Source organism: Chiroxiphia lanceolata, chromosome 9 (genome assembly GCF_009829145.1).
Source record: "Chiroxiphia lanceolata isolate bChiLan1 chromosome 9, bChiLan1.pri, whole genome shotgun sequence".
Lineage (NCBI taxonomy): Eukaryota > Metazoa > Chordata > Aves > Passeriformes > Pipridae > Chiroxiphia > Chiroxiphia lanceolata.
The window spans coordinates 11,668,924-11,686,031 of record NC_045645.1 but is presented as its reverse complement, the minus strand read 5'-3'; the positions used below and the strand labels follow the sequence as shown (position 1 = coordinate 11,686,031).

General features: G+C 42.7%; 1 protein-coding gene across 16 annotated transcripts in view; it reads right to left on the bottom strand.

The window, feature by feature from the left end:
* The window catches only part of NFIA (nuclear factor I A), a 410,936-nt gene that overhangs the window by 96,920 nt on the left and 296,908 nt on the right, over positions 1–17,108 (bottom strand). The window lies entirely within an intron of this gene.

Below are 17,108 nucleotides of genomic sequence, written 5' to 3'. Positions count from 1 at the left end.
GAAACATTGAAAACACTTCAATTCACGTTAAAGACCTTGTGTAATGGAAACCATTCCAAGATCTAAGATGTCTGGTGTGGTTTTTCGTTTCTGCTGACTCCTAACGTTTTGGGTACTTTTTCATACTTATGTGTGTGAGAAATCAGTTAAATACAGTTTTTTGATATAATGATAAAAATTTAGAATCTCCCTCTCTACCATATACCCAATTCGATACAAAAATTGCATTAATACTGATAGTGGCCTATAGCTTGAAAAACAACAGATGTCTTAAATTAGCATATTTCTGTTTCAGGTCCTCAATCCAAAAATCAAATTTTAAAGAAAAGAAGAAAAAAATCATTATAAATGGTCATACTCATTTGGCAGCTTATAAAATAATGTGCCTCCTCAAAAGCATTTCAAAGTAAATGAGATGAAATCTACCTTGGGATAATAATTCTGGAATATTTATAGAATCCAACAATAAAAAGAGTAATAAAAAGAAAAGCCTGCCTCTCTGCAAATAATAATATGGAGGAGTTATTTATCTTCATATTTTTATATCAACCCCGGTTACAAAAGCAGTGACAGCTGCGATCTCCAAGGTCTGTGGTGATACTGCCAGTGACTCAGTGCCCAAATGAGCCCAGAGAAACCACCCGGTTTCCCAGAGCTTCCAGGAAAAGCTGATGGCAGGTGCTTCTGCAGGGTGCTTCCCGAGCACCCACCAACAGGCACCTACCCACAGGCACCCACCCACTCTCTCATCCCAGGAAGCGGGGTACTGCTGTCTGTCCTGTTCCCCCTCCAAAGCCTTTGTAAAGTGAATGCCCCAGTGTCAGGAGCTCAGCATTGCATTAACCCCAGGACCCCCCAGAGAGCTGAAAAATCTCCTAAAGAGAATAATATAAGGATAATTTCTATCCAGCTGGTAATTTTTTGATGCCAGCATCATGTTTCTGGTACAGCCTGAAAACATGGATTTCTACAACTCATTTGTCTGTGGCCAATCTCACACACTCCATCAACTGTCCTCGCTCCTCTCTCCATCATTTGTCCTTGCTCCTCCTACTCCCCATCAAGTATCAACTGACATTTTGCCTTCTGAATTTTGTTCACTGATTTCTAGGAAGCTCCTGGCAGGAGCAAGGGCTTGTAGGAGCTGACGGCGGGGCCACATTCTGGTCTTCACACTGATGGAGACTCTCTTGGTACATGCAGAGTCTACTTGGGTTTACACTACTTCAAATTAGAATTTAGCTACAGTATTAATGCCATAAATATTATTGTTCATGATGTGTGAAGAACATCAGTGTGAAAATAAATGTAAAGATATTTAAAAACTGGTGTGGAATACTTAGGTATTCAGACTAATCATGGGCTGAAATAAGCACATTTGTTTCAAATCCTGTTTATAGCACTACAGCCCCTCCCTCCTTTAAATCTTCCTCTTAACCATAGTGATGTTTATTGAATACCTGTCATTTCTCCAGCAGCATGTGCCAACAGAGGCTCACCAGTGCCAGGCTGCATGAAAACCCTTCTGTCTCCTATTCTCCAAGGGGCTCCCTTAGATCAACCACTACCATACCCAATACACTGAAACCCATAAATTTGCAGATACTGCAGTCAAAATTCTTAACAGGAAAGTGCACCCATTTTGCCCAGTGTAGCATACTGAAATATCACACGGTGAGAAGCATTTCTCACCATGTGTAAACTGTCAATTTGATTTGAAATTAAAATTTTTGATTAACATGAGCATTTCTGAGCCTCCCGCTGGCAGCAGCCCTATTGCTGAAAAGTGACATGATTTGTGACACACATGCTGTACAGAAGCCCCATGCCAGCAATTGTTAAACCCATTTTCATTCTGCTTTAATACGGTATGACACTCAGGAAAATAATTTTAATATTTAGGAGAAAGGGGGTAAAGGCTTAAGGACTGAAGTCTTTTATAGGTGTAAAGCAGGATTAGAGCAGCACGAAAAATCAGCATGGGGGTCTCCCTGTCTTGTAAGTCATGTCTCTTTTCAGCAATAGGAACCATCTGCAGGAGGCTAAGAAAGGTCCATGCTGAAGCACAAAGCCTTCTTTTAAATCCAGTTGATATTTCAAACACAGCATGAGGTACTTTCCACCTATGAATGCCGAGATGCTTGTGCACGGGGAAATGCTCACAACTCCAGTAATTAAACCCTCTCAGATGGGAGCTGGGATTTTCTGGTTTCCACAGCGGTCTGTTATTTTTCCATGTTTATCATTTCCCTGGAGATACCGGTGGTCACTGGAGATGCTAACATTTATATGGTGAATTACTTACGAAAGAGGAAAGTTTTGTGACTGTTAAAGACTTTTAAGGCCAGGAATCTACCTCTTCATCAGGGTGGTGGGAAGATTTTTGCGAGTTTAAGCAGCTACCAAGTGAACACAAGAAGCAGGACAGGTTTTAAGGCTCTGATGTATGCACGCAGGAGACAAAAGTTCAGTGGGGATTTTTATAAACGTAAGCCTGTGTCACTGCTGCAAGCTGCTGACTCAACTGTGTCACCTGCGTGTTTCTCAGAGTGGATCATTTTTTTTCCAGTAACATCATGTTCTGAGGAAGTTTATCATGAAACAAGTATCACGAACAGTCATTCTGAGCAGCAGAACAGCTTTGATATGTGTCGACACGCATTTGACTTTTCTTTGAGCTCCTAACACTATTCATCACATTAAACACTCTGCTCTGCTGGACTCTCTGTTCTTAGTAAACACAGAGCGATTTCTATTTGCCATAATACAGCAAGTTAAAAAAATATAATATTTTAAAAATAACTTTAGATGGTGAAATGAAATACCAGGATGATTCAGATGCCCTGGAACTATTCAGGCCTGAACATAAAGCTGTGGGCTCATTTATGTTAATAACAACACTCAAAAACTCAATCTGCATGATAAACACAATCCTCAATAAAGTCATGATATATAGTTACTATAAGTATGCAGGTTCTTTTAAACAAGTCTTAAGTTTAAGTAAGCATTGTGTGTAACTATCTAGTTTAATTAGTATATTGCCAAGAAATTATACATCTACACTCAACAATACTGTAATTATTTTAGGATCTATGAAACCCTCCAACAGCTGGTGGTAGTTAAGTGCACCCTCCAAGGTTACCCTGCAGACATGCTCGGAGCTGAACCAAGGGAGTCTGAAGTCCTGTGGACACAGAATTAGAGGGCTATAAGAAGAGGCATTGGTTTTTTGGGGGTCGATTTGGTTTTTTTTAATGTGCACGTTAGTTTATAGTTATAGGAATAATCCACGTATTCAGATAATATAGTACAATTCTCTAGAAAAGCTCAGTGTCCAGGAGGAGCCTGTGGGACAGGGTCAGGTGAGAATGGGCATCCTCCAGTCCCACTCTGCTGAGTGATATGGACACAAACCCTGGTGACTTCATTAGCTGGTTCCTCTCATCCTTCCTTCCTGGCACTCCTCTCTCTTCACACCATGGCACTTCTAAAAGACTATGGCTGGACATTACGATAATGGAAGCTGTAGAAATATCTGCTGAAGATTAGACAGTATAAATGTGATGTGAAAGTAAGAATGCTGTGCATGGAGGCTAAGTCACAAAAGGATCAGCCAGCTCCACCTTTCCCCACGGGCTTTCCTCTGCTTTCAAAGCTACTTCTTATACATCTCCTCAGCTGACGCCACCTTGAGCAAACTGTAGTTCACAGTAAACCCTGTGGATACTGTGTTACTTTATTTAGCTATTGTCTTTTCTATTGAATTCTTGGAATTTTCTCTCCAGGAGGCTGTTACTCCTCTATTCTCTGTACAGAACTCTGAAAACTTTTAGTCCCAAGTAAGCTGATTTCCACCAGGTTTACAGATTAGTTATCCTTGTGGCTTGAGGAAAGAGATTTTCCACTAGTCACATAGACTGGTTTGGGTTGGAAGGAACCTTAAAGATCATCTTGTTCCAACCCTCTGCCATGGGCAGGGGCACCTTCCACTAGATCAGGTTGCTCCAAGCCCTGTCCAACCTGGCCTTGAACACTTCCAGGGATGGAGCATCCATATCATCTGTCCTTGACTGCCCACATTATGGGGTTCATGAAGGTCAGTCGGGGCCACTCCGAGAGATCCCAACACAGAAGATGGGGATAATCTCATGAGCTTTTCTTCAGCAGCACCTGGGCTGTCTCACCTTGGACAGCAGAGTGCCAAGGTAAGTCTCTGGAATAAAGCTTTGATGTACCGATAGCATGGAAGACAGAAAGGGGTGGGTCTGAAAGCACAGTAATACTTGTTTAGAGATGTGTCAAGCTTGCACAAGACCTAGACACAAAACTTGGTGCTTATGGATGCAGATGAGACCACTGTAGGCAAACACCATGTGCCCAACATGTCTGGAAAGTTCCTTTCCAGGCAGCAGAGCGATCCCCAGTGCAGTGTCACCCTCTACATGGAGGCACTGCATGATAAAGCCTGGGAACTAAAGGAACTGTCCGCATCACCTGCTAGCAGGGAACAAAGTGCCTCCACTCAACACAGAATCTCTGGGTGGCCACCAAGGTCTGCACCAACTTCACCTGAGTTACACAGGACATCTCCAGAGAAGAACAAAAGGATGGGATGACTAGCACAGACACCAAGGAGTCTCCACAAGGGACATGTCACCCCTCATCTGCCTCTGACTGACTCCACTAGGAGTGTGAAGGTACTTGAGCAAAGTACTGCACTCACCTAGAAGAAAAACAGCCCCCTCCCTGGGTGACACAGGCTCTCTGGGCTCATATCCCAGGCTCTACCATGCCTCCTCCAAGCACTGAGGAAGAAGCCCCACAGACTTATTGACTCAAATCCCAAGGTCTGATGTACTCAGGGTCAGGCAGGCAACTACACTTTCAGACAGTGGTGGAGAACACCCAGTGTATTAGTGGATAATACCCCCAGCCAAGTCCTGAATGAGCAACAAAAATCCAGTGGGAAAAGACTGCTGGATGTGGAAACCAGCAACAGAGCTCTGCATGATGAGTGAGACTCTCCTTCCGTTTTATTCTAAGTTTGTGTTTTGTAGGGCAGGATGCCCTGTCTACATTCCTTCGTGAACTAAGAATGGACATTTATTAACAAGTACTTGGGCTGACAGCCCAAAACTCTAGACTCCTGGCCTGGGACTGTATGACAGAGGGCCAGTGACCCCGTTTGTGTGTACTTCTACAGACACATGTTGGTGTGATAGGGGCATTCACTTTCTCAGGTTCAGGCCAAGGTCAGGCCAGAACATGGACTTAGTTTATTCTCTCCATGTAATCTGCTCAGGCTGTAGCCCGAAGAGGGCCTCGGAGTTCACGAATTCTGAGTGCATTGTGAGGGAGTCAAGATTAACAAAGTAAACAGAAGGGGCAGAGAGGGACCTTCTTTGTCCTCAACTAATTTCACGGGCTCATCCCATGCGTGGCAGATTTGGTGATTCCAGGGGAGGTGCTCAGGGAATTAAGATGATATTGGTGGGATGTCTTGCTCCAGGAGCATGCCTCCAGCAACTCAGACACTTTCTCGGTGTAACAGTTCATCTCAGAGGACCTGAGACGAATCTGTTGCTAGAAGCTGGGCTGGGCAGCTAAGCCTATGCAATCCCTTCCTGTGGTAGAAGACTTGCCTCTCTAGAGCCTCTAACCAGTTCCCAGCAGTCACTGTCTGTGGCACAGCGCGATACACAGGGATGCAGAAACATGGCAGTGGGGTGGATCATTTAAGACATTCTGTATTTAAGACGATATGTAGGTACCACAGGGACTGATACTTCATATTTTGGACCATGCTTAGCAGTTTGGCTTGTGTACCGTGACTGACTTCCAAGCAGGCAGAAAGAATAAAAAATGGAAGAGGAATTTCACTCACAGAGAACTTTATATTAAACTAAAGCAACTTAGGTAAAAGGGAAATCCATCCATTACAGTTTGTAAAGGATAAACATTTGTTTCTTCTCTGTTCCTCCTTCACTCGCATTACCAAAATGCAGAAATAAAGGAAAAAATAATGATGGATGGATTTTGGAAGACTTAGAGTTCAGTTTAGGATGGATGAGATCCCAACATTTCAGGTTCTTATCTCATCGTAATTGGAATAACTAAACCTCTCTTGTCTGAAAAATTAGGCAAGATATCCTGTGAGAATGGGCTCTTTTTCACAGCAGTTTAGTCCCCAGACGCATAAAGGAATGAAAACAAGAATTGGAACAGAACATTTTTAGTTTTGAATAATGGCTTCATCTGGGCAGTTTAGAACTAAACTTCACTGGAAGAGCTGAGGAGGAAGTTCTTGCTGCCAGTGTGCCCATCCCTAGACACATTCTTCCACAGAGCACATAAATACTTATCTAAAATGATAATTTATCCAAGAAACTCCCATTCTGTAGAATTCAAAAGAAAAACAGAACGAGAAGAAAGTACACTGTCCACCCTTCTACCCTGAAGAAATCATTCAACAAAGTCCATGTGATCCACCTTTGTTCTTGAGCAAACACTGTCTACTTTGACTTGTCAGGATAAGCAGGTGAGAGGTTGTTGACTTCCTCCAGCAGCAGAATCTCAGGTCCAGAGCAATTGCAGAGTTAGCCTGAAACATCTCAGTTTTAAACCTTCCTGAGGTTCAACACAGAGAGATGAATTCCAAGATGACCTGGTATGTCCACTGATTACAGAGGGACAGTGAGGATTTTAGGTTCATCACTGGTGTCTCATTTTAATGCCTAATGTTAGATGGAATTAAATCTAAGCCCTAGTCCATGTACCACATCAGCATAGATCAGGAAGAAAATTTGCTTTCCTCCCCATATCTTACCCCAGGCAATATGTCTTGACATTCTCCATCCTTACTGTTTTATCTGGCTACTTTTTGTTTGTTTGTGTTTTAAATTCAGAAGACTGTAAAATACAAGCGTTGCTGAGTTATTCTTGCGTTCCTGCCCTTCATCTAGTTCATTTGCAGGAGGGAATAATGATCTGTCACCAAGGTAAATTCACTGCCTGGCAGATAATGCCACAGTGTTTCTGCTGCCCATTTCACAGTAAGACATTCTTTTTCAATGATGCTGCATCTCTGTTCTCATGGGAACAGTTTATGGCTGACATAGCAATAGTAGTAATAACAACTTACATTTATATTGTACACGGGATGATCTTTACTTCTCTCTCCTTCTAACAGTGGAAGGCTCCCAGTCCTACTGCAAATATATCCTTCCTGGCTATGTCAGACAAAAACATGGATTCACTTACTCTGGGCTGCCTCATTCCTCAGCCGTTTGCTCGGGTTGTCATCCCATTTTGTTATTGATTTAAATTGAACCGTGGGCCACTACCCAACCATTGCTCTAAACCTTCACTCACGAAAATCTGTGAGGATCCCCTCTTGCCTCAAAACCGCAGCCACCTCAGTCTGTCAAGCTGATGTCCATTCTCTCCTGCTCCTCACCTCTTCCCTTCCTCCTGCAGTTCCAGCTCTGGCATGCTCGGCTGTACAGTAAAATTGGCTCCCCTCTGTACAGCATGGGGGACACGGCCAGCTCTCTGCATTCTGCTGTTGGAAACTTCCTGAAAGTGAATTCCCTGATTTTAAAAATCAGAACTTTGAGGACTAATATGTGGGAAAATTGCAGGAGGTTTGCAGTGCAAAGCTTGTCAGGTGGGACACCCCCCAAACACCAGTAGGTTTTGAGATGGGGATGCAGCTGTCAAAGAGCTTTCTGTTAGAGATAAGATCTTAAGAGTAAGGAATTAAAGTGGAAAAATTACAGGGACAGAGGTCTGGATTCTCTGTGAGTGAGTGGTACAGCTACTTAACTAGTATCTCTCCCTTATGATCCCAGGAGAAGAAATACCAGCAAAGGGTTTGGCCCACCGTGTTCTGGAAGATGGTGTTGACACCCCTGTGTCTGGCAAGGGGGCACTGGGGGGAATGCTGGGGGTGCCAGCATGTGACTGTGCTGTGACCCCATGGGAGGACACCCCACAGTCAGAGTTGGGCTGCTGGTCATGTGTGAGAAAAGAGAAATATTTGGATCCCCTGTAGCATCCCTATCTTTTCTCTGTGCCTCCTTTCTCCAGGGATGGGAGTGAGGTGCTGGCTCCTCATCCCAGAGTGTGGCTTACAGCATATCCCCTTGTTTCAAGTGCAAGTGAGGGAGGGTGGGAGGTAATAATTAGAGACACTCTAAAATGATTGCATTAATTGAATCTTATGAAAATGGAAAACAATGGCAGTGGGTAATAATAAAACCCTACAGTAACGATGTACATCGCTTGTTTATTAGAAAGTGCTTCACTGACTACAGATTTACTCTGGGGCACAGCAGGAAACTTTTCTCCTTTAAATTTAATCAGCCCTTTTTTGCCTTCTTTTTTTTTTTTTCTTTCAGAGAAAAATACCAGCTATCAGATCTGTGTTTCCCATCCACTCCTAAGACTCCTCAGTGCAGTGCCTGGAGGTGATAGTGTGAACTCACTCAAGAATGTGAAGGCATTTTATAAATCATTTGGTTTCAGCAGGAGGGGGAGAAAGGAGAAGGCAGAGGGATGATATAGTTTACAGCACATACTCAGCAGTAACTCCCAACTGTCAAACTTCAACATTTTCTTCAGTTGCAACAGTGGTTAACAAAAAAATGTTAAGACAGCAGACATAAAATGCACATAGTAAGCAGCACATTTAATCAACTGGCACCTTCCTACCACCCCACCACCAAAATCTATCTGGACACTATCACAGCCTAGGAAAAAAGTTGTATAACTGGAGATAGGGCACTGGCAGGAGAAAAAGGAGCACAAATGAATAACATGAACTGCTGTAAACAACTTGCGGTGTCTTTTGTGTGCCAGATAACAACAGCAGAGTTAAAGGAGTGTGTTTACAAGTGTGGCTTTCTTGCCTCACCTTCCTCCTGCCCCCTTTTGCCATGCTCCCTATGTTGCTCCTGGGAAAATATTTGCAAACCATTGCAAATAAAAGTCTCCTTCTCACTTTCCAAGAAACGGATCTGGTATTTTTCCATTTCAGGCCAGGCCTCAGAGGGGATTTTATTCTTGCAGCTCTGTGAGAGTCATCCTAAACTTTCTTTCCAGTTCCTAGCTAGCAACTCCTGCAACTAAAAACCAGTAACTATTTAGCTACAGAAGTGATGATGCTTTCTCTAGGAGCTTGGTCTCACTAAATTACACTCTCTGACAACAGCAGCAGTCCAGCACACAGCTTTCAGGAGCTGTGCATTGCTTTCCACATGCATCTCCTTGCTGGTGTACACAACTTCAGGGTTACAAAATTAAGGCTACTTGGAAAGCACCTGATTAACCCACGAATCTGCAGCATGCACAGACAATTCAGATTTTTTCTGAATGTGCAAACCAAGTATTAGTATGAAGGTTGGGATCCATTTGAATGAAAACCATGTTGTACCTGTAAAACCATGATTCATCCAGGCACTACACCACACGCTGAAACCAGGGGAAGGTGTGAAACGACGACACACATTTTCATAGTGCGTATATGTATTTGAAAAGGTCTAGAGTCAACAGAATATCTCCTGTGTCGGTTAGGATGTCAGAGCAAAAGAACACATGAGAAAAGAGTAGGAAAACACAATCCCTTGTCACAGCGTGGTGGTGGCCTCGTGCTCCTCTTGGACATTACCGTCTGGATGAACCCAGTTTAGGTGCTGGCAGTTCAAATACAGTGAAGGATGTGTGTGTAAGTAGGAGGTAAAATATGGTTTGTTGTAAAGGCTGGGACTTGAGTTGCAGGGGACCTCTGATGCTCTGGGTGGACTTGCTGGGCTGCATCCCCCTTGGATGTTCGGGAAGGGCAACCTGACACCCACCCACCCACTGCTGTTACTGCCTCCATCTCCAGCCTCCATCCCCTTTTGATTCCTGCAGCCTGCACAGCGAGAGAGGCAGCGCCTCACCAACTCATCTGCACAGCACAGCTCCCGGCACACCTTTTTAACTTCCAGTGGTCTGACCACAGAAGACAAAATTTTGGCCAGGGAGCACTTCCGCTCGCAGGAGAGCAGCGGTGAGCCCGGTTGGATTTTACTGTTGTGATCTCTGAGTGGAGGGTTCCCACTCTGCCACAGCCGACTGGCACTGCCACAAAGACACCACCTAAATAGATGTGAAGTAATGAATACTTTGGGTAAGCGACTGATTTCAGAGGGTGCTTTTATCCACAGGCCCTGTATTTATAGTTCAAGCCTTTTCAATTAATACACACACCCTAAAAGAATTAAACTACTAATTATCACATTTTACCGTGGTTCACAGAACTTTCATCAGATCTAGTAAATGAAATCACGAGTTCAGCAGAAGAAGCTTTACTGCGCCAGATTATGTCAAGGGTATATCATGTTGATAATAAAAGATCACTTGGTTGGAAGCCTAACCTAGAAGGTTGGGGAGGCGTAAAAAGTTCACATTTTGGATCATGCTGCTCTGGTGTGGGCGTTTTGTGTTTTTTTTCTTGGTTATTGTGGAAGGCAATTTTCCTGCAAGTAAAATTTTCCCTTTGTCTTACATTACCAAGTATTAGGGAATTTTTACATAGAAAGACAAATAGATAGGTTTGGAGTTTTGTTTTGCAAGTTAGACCTTGGCATCACATCCTCTTTCCACTAATAAACTGCCCTCTCTAGTCAACAGAAATTAAAATTATGCCCATACCACAAATGAAATCCTTTCCCTAAGTGCCCAGCTTCTTGGTGGGCAAGTGTGGTGTTCCAAAGCATCCTTCAGTCTGTGGTCCACCCTGGCAACCACAATTACTCTGACATAACCCAGCTCTCAGCTGTTAATTAAACAGCAAGTCTCTCAAGAAGACAGGAAAAAAACCAATTGTAATGAAAACTAGAGATTGCTCACAGGTCGAGCAGCTGAGTCCAAGACACTGGACTGGTTGAAGTGAGCCCTAAGGCACCTCTTACCTTGCAAAGGTGGGACATGGGTAGAAGAGGATGCCATGGCTTCTGCCACAGAAGAGGGGGCAGTGACCTGGCACTGAGGTCCCCTCAAGGCAAAGAAGATCCTTGGCCCTGCAGAGGCAAGCTTGGGAGCTTCCTAGGTGGAGGCTTCTATCCTTCCCATTTCCAAACTGCCCTCTAGATGGCCCTTGCTGTTATCTCATGGATAAAGATTCATGGAAAGGAATGGAATGGAGCAACAGAATAAAAATATATTTTGAAAAGACTTAGAATAATCGCAGCTGTATTTATGCACCTTATCCACTGGAAAGGTTCACTGCCTTTTTTCTGTACACACACATGGAGAAATAAAAATATATACTCGAGCCACATTTTTATTTCTCCTTTCCTTTGCAGCACTCAGCCACTCCAAGCGTAATGAACGTTTCATGTCTTTCAAGCACTGCTTTGTCATGCTATAAGCATTCATTTCATGCTTTGAATATTTCCTGTCATACTTGCCTTGGATGAATTTTTGGTGGGAATGCTTTGCTTGTTAATGGTTAGCAACAGTGAAAACTGAGGTCCTCTGTCAATCCCCAAGTCTCAAACACTGTAGGTCACCGATGACGAAGGGTCTCCACTTGGCCCCAACAGAGGCAGCACAACTGACCCTGACTGACGACCATGGATCTTGCCAGATTGATAATTGACACCCTTCACAGTTGCCATCACTGAGTCCCCTCAAGAGAGTGCCAGCTTCTGATAAGCAGGCTAAACCCTGAGCCTATCAGAGGGCCCACTAAATCCTGAAAATGGTCTAACTGTGCCTCACAATCTGGACCACAAAAGAGAATATGGTAATACAAGGAAAAATTGTGTTTTCTTTTCTAATTATTCAGATGTTTCTTCATGGTAGTCATTAAACTGTTTGGGAAACACACCTGGATGCTACAAAGTTCCACTTCTAGACTATTATGATTAAAATACTTTATTTCTAGTACTTGTTGGGATCTATCTGTAATGAAATAACATGAAAAAAAATGCAAGACTACATTACACATAAGTTAAATTTATAACCAGACATATCTGCTTTTGTTTCCTTGGGAAACGCTGGTTCTCAGAGCTGCCTACATGAACTCTCTCTCACAGGGTGATGAAATACAGGTTGGATCTCATCAGACCTTTGTTGGCTGATGGGTCCTGTTAAAATCAACAGCCCATCCTGCCCAGATCACAGGAAGGCAGAAACCAGCCCCACCAGTGCTCCCCAGCTTGGCCCCAGCTTCCAAGCCTGGACAAATTTCGCCACTGCTGTTCCCGGCAGACAACGTGATCCATAAGGGTGCAAATCTGTTCAGAATTTGGTCCTGGCAAGTTACAAAGGTGCAAACAAGCTGACATCACCAGGAGTTTTGACTTCAGCGCCAGTGATGAGATTCCTTATTGAAAATGCTAAGGGCTTTTTTTTAAAAGCTTTTTCTGAAGAAAGTTAATTTTAGATTAGTCCCTCAGGCTGTGATAACTCCTCAGCATGGCTCTGTAAACAAGAGAGGAGAGTCTTCTTGCATTTATAAGATTCTGATGCAAATAATCCTATGAACAAGAACACTAATAAAAGCTGCCGTTACTGTATTACCGTATTGTATTGCAGCTGTAACTGATAGAAAACTTTCTCCGCAAGGCTCAGTTATCTGCTGCAAATGAGGTGTTTCAGGAATGTTAGTCATCTGAGACCACGTATTTTCTAACAGCACCAGCTTCAGCATTGTGTGTTCAGAGAACTCTGGTGTCCGTGCACTCCTCAGGTGGGAGCTGAGGGGCTTATCCAGAGACAACCAATCCCCCAGACACCTCAAGCACCTTCTTGGGGAGTTGGCGGCGTCAAGTTCAGTCACAGCTGAGAGCGCCTGTGAGGCAGCTGGACTCTACCTGAAGCTGTGGGGACAGGAAGTCAGGCATGGAGGCATGGCCTGAGCAAAGGGATGGCCTTGGAAGGCAGAATGCTTCTAATTGTTAAAAATTCAGCTGCTGAAGGAATTGGAGGTCTTTCAGCTACTGTTTAACTTACACGGTAGTTGAATGATGGGGACAAGTACAAAGAGCAGTTCTGCCTATCTCAGCTTGAGAGGAGGGTTTGAAATGTGAACTCTGCATCCAAAAATGCTCAACCCTTGGGCCAGGTGGGCACCAGTTCGACTGGCTGAAGCTACCACATTGCATGGAACACGAAGGCCAAGTTTTGGGACCAGAAAGAAGCCATTCTCAGAGGGACTGGACTCTGCAGCCTATTAGTTAGGGCAGAGAGGTCTTTCCACACATAATCACCTCCTCCCTTGCAGCCAAAGCTGTATCATGCCTTCCATGACCAGCTTTGCCTAGAGAAGAAGAAAAGGAAACTTCTCTTTGCATATGTTCCCACTGTTGTCTTCTCTTTCCCTCACAGCTCAAGGAACAGAATTTCTTCCTTTATGTTTTTAGCATATACTTAAACATTTTTTTAAGGTTTCATACTCAAGTCCAGCCCTACTTAAGTAAAGAATTCAGAGATGATATTTACAAGTCCAGTGTAATTACTGCGGGCTTGAAAAACGAGTTCTGTGAGTTACGGTGCATCATTGTTTTTCTTTTTTCTTTCTTTTTTCTTTTTTTTTTTTTTTAATGTTACGAAGAACAATGTGCCTTTCATTTCCTGCAGTTCTGTTAAGGTACTTGCAGCTCAAAGCAGTGAGAATACATTAAAGCTAAAAAGCATTTGGTTTGGGTATTAAACATTTTTATTCTTTTAGAAAAATGTCTCTCCCTCTACAGAAGTTGTCTGAGCAATGGATTTGGCATCCTTTTGCAATCAGCTGTAATAATGAATGTTACTTTGCTCACTTGAAATGGGAGAATTTACCAAGTTCTTTAAAAAGAACTTGCTAATCTACAATTGAAGTGCTGTGTTACCAACTCTGAGTTACCAAATCACAATCCCACCTGCTCGAGAGCCATCAGTAGCCTGTCGAAAATGACACAGCATTCTCCTGCTTTCACAGCACACTCGGTGTGCACCTTTACGCTGAAGTTATTAATTCACCAGTGCCACCACATCAAACACAAACATCACTGTGTGAATGCCTGACATCCATTTACTGACAGCAGCAGCACAGCTCTGTCCCACAGTTATTAACCACTCTATGCTACATCCTCCCTGCCTTTCTGCAGAGTTAAACTCCTGCTGGAGCAGAGCAGGATTTGACTTCTAATACTCTCTGAAAGCTAGAGTCACAAATATCCCCTCTTTGCAGACAAAAAAAGCAAAAGGTTTTCCTACAAAAGTTTAAAATAATCCTACTTACAAAAAGAAAATCTATCTGATAGCTGTTTCCACAACTGAAAGTGAGAATAAAAGCCTGAGAGAGAGTCCACGGCAGTGCTGAGCTGGGAATTCAGTTGTTCCTGATCCCCAGGCATGCAGTCACTTCACTACATCAGACTACCCATTTTGTCATCCTCACTTCACAGAAAACCTAGTTTGTTTATAAAATACAACACCAAACCAGTGCATTTAACAAGCTTTTAAAATCAATAATCTTTTTTTTTTTTGATTGGGTGAATTGCAAAATCACTTTGCAGTGCCAACTGAAATGAAGCTTTTACATACCATCAGGCAACTACAAAAGTGGGGAATTTTCCACATGGGTGTTCCACCCAGCTGGTCAGAAAAAACCTCATTTGAGCAAAATATCAGGGCATCAGAACAAGCTCCTGCCTTTCAGATGAAGTTGCTGGCCTCCCGTAAATCTACTCACCCATATAACAAACAGAGAAATTCTGGGCTTTCTGCCTCTCCCCAAAAAGCTCTTTCCCTTGCTAAGGGAGCAGCACTGTGCACACCCTGTGGGTATGAGCTAGTTTTACCCCCAGTTCCAGGACAAAGTGTCTGGACCTTGGACCATGCATGTACCAACGAGCCCAGTCTCGCCTGCATGTTTGCTTTTCGTGGCCATCAGGCTAGGTGTCTCTGTCTTTCTCTAGGAAATAATTAAATGTTCAATATTTCTGTAAATTTTTGCATTAGTGATCAGGTAAGTGACTGCCTGAAAACTATTCTAGCTTAATGAAGGCTGAAGGAAAGGCAAGAATTGGTGTTGAAGCCACCAGTGAGAACAGAAAATGTCACCATCTTCTCTGCCTGAGATGATTCTGCTCCAGAAAATGTGACTGTAAAGCCCACTAGAAGAAAAGGAGTGGCTTTAAAAAAGAAGAGCTTTTTTTCCCCGTGAACTTCACTTTAATGAAGGTTAGATATACAGGCTTTCCAAAACAACACATACAACTTAGAATGATAAATTAAAATTTGTAGTAGGAGGCCTTCTTTTTCAGGGTTGTATAGTTGACCCTTCTGAACCTACATTACTCAAGGTATGCAAAATATATGTGTATAATAAATAGCTCTAGAATTTATGGAGTGGAACAGAAAGGATATTAACAGGCAAGTAGAGAGGCTGTATAACCCTCACAAGGCCTTTAAAGATTTATTTTTCTAAAATGAAGGAATGCATGCATGGAAAAGGTAGTACTGAATTGATACACTTCTTTGTGCTTTCCAGAAATACATGCAAAATGCTTCTAAATCTGCCCCCAATCTGGTCATTCCACTGTTGGCATCAGGGGGAATAAGATTATTCACGACACTATTTTTCTTTGATTTAAAAAAAAATAAAACATTCCTCTCTGTGTGGGCTCATTCTTACTCTCAGTAAAATCAATTACGAGCCTCCCATTGACTCCAGAGAGATTTGGATCAGGCCCTGTGGAAGTGGGTCTACAGCAAGTGTAGAACAACGCAGTTAATATGATTTATTGTGTCCGTTTCTGTGCGTGCAGTTTTTCATTTTCTAAAGCCTGTAGTTTTGCTTTCATCCTCACGTTCAGGAGATAAGAGCTGCAGATCTGTGTTGATCTACACGCCGGGTACCCTCGAGCTGGGGGCTGGGTGTGCTGGGAATGAGCTCAGTGTCTGCTCGGGGGGAACAACCCCTTTAGGGCCAATACACTGGTAAAGAAAATCTCCCACACAGGCAGTGCAAAAGGTGCGTTATCAGTGAGGAGGCTGCTGCTGTGGTAAGGAAAAATACCCTTTAGTAAAACTGAGAAAAAAAGAAAAAACCTTTTCCTGTTTATTAAAAAAAAAAAAAAAAAGTACCTTTTGCAGGTCACCAGCAAAGTTCCAAGAATTCACTCAAAGATTGTTTTACAAAGAAGACTCAGGCTCCAAATCAGAGATATTTAATTTCACTAGGCTCTTACAGATTTTACATTATTAAACACTGACATTGCTGCTTTTCGGGGCAGTTATTGAGTAACAGTCTTCGTTAAGACTGAGAAACTGCAGGGTAAGAAGAACTGAGCTTTAATAGCTGTGAAAGAATATTATTTAAACACAAAATAATAACATGCTTGGTGCCTAATACATTCTAAATTAAAATATGATTTAATAAACACAGGCAACATATTCCCCATAAAAAAACCCCAGCAGAATTGGCAGAATGAAAATCACAGTTTAGTCAGTTCTTCTCTTAACCTTGCAATCCTTTGGCTACAAATTAGAATTTCTGTGAAAAGGATTGATAAGGGAAATTAGGCACTGTCTTTCAGAAACAACAGCAATGTTTTAAGATGGTATGTTTGGATGAACAGCACAAAATCTATCAAAATATGAAACCTTTCATATTTAATGTGAGGAAATACAGGAACCCTGAAAGCCAAAATCTTACCAGGCCAATGAGCCCTATGTTCTATGTCCTATGATACATGCTGGTAATTTAAAGGTTTTTATGTACCTAAACATCTTCTTCTCCCCTTAATTTTATCTCCTGTTGAAACCCTAATCCAAAAGCAGTTTGGATGCAAATGTAGCCCTTCAGCTTCACTCTCCCTTGTTTAGTGGCTAATGAAGCCCCCAAAACACACACTGAACATATATACAGCTGAAAGGATTTAAGGCAAAAGCAGTTTGTTGCTCTGTGAAAGGGAAATCACAACTGTATTATTATAGATACAATATTTCTACATGAATTTACGCATTCCAAAAATTGTGACAGGGTTCAGAGGCATAAACCTTCACACAAATTCTTTTCTATATATGCAGAGCAGACCCCAGTACAGTGGATCCCCCAATCTACATTTAGG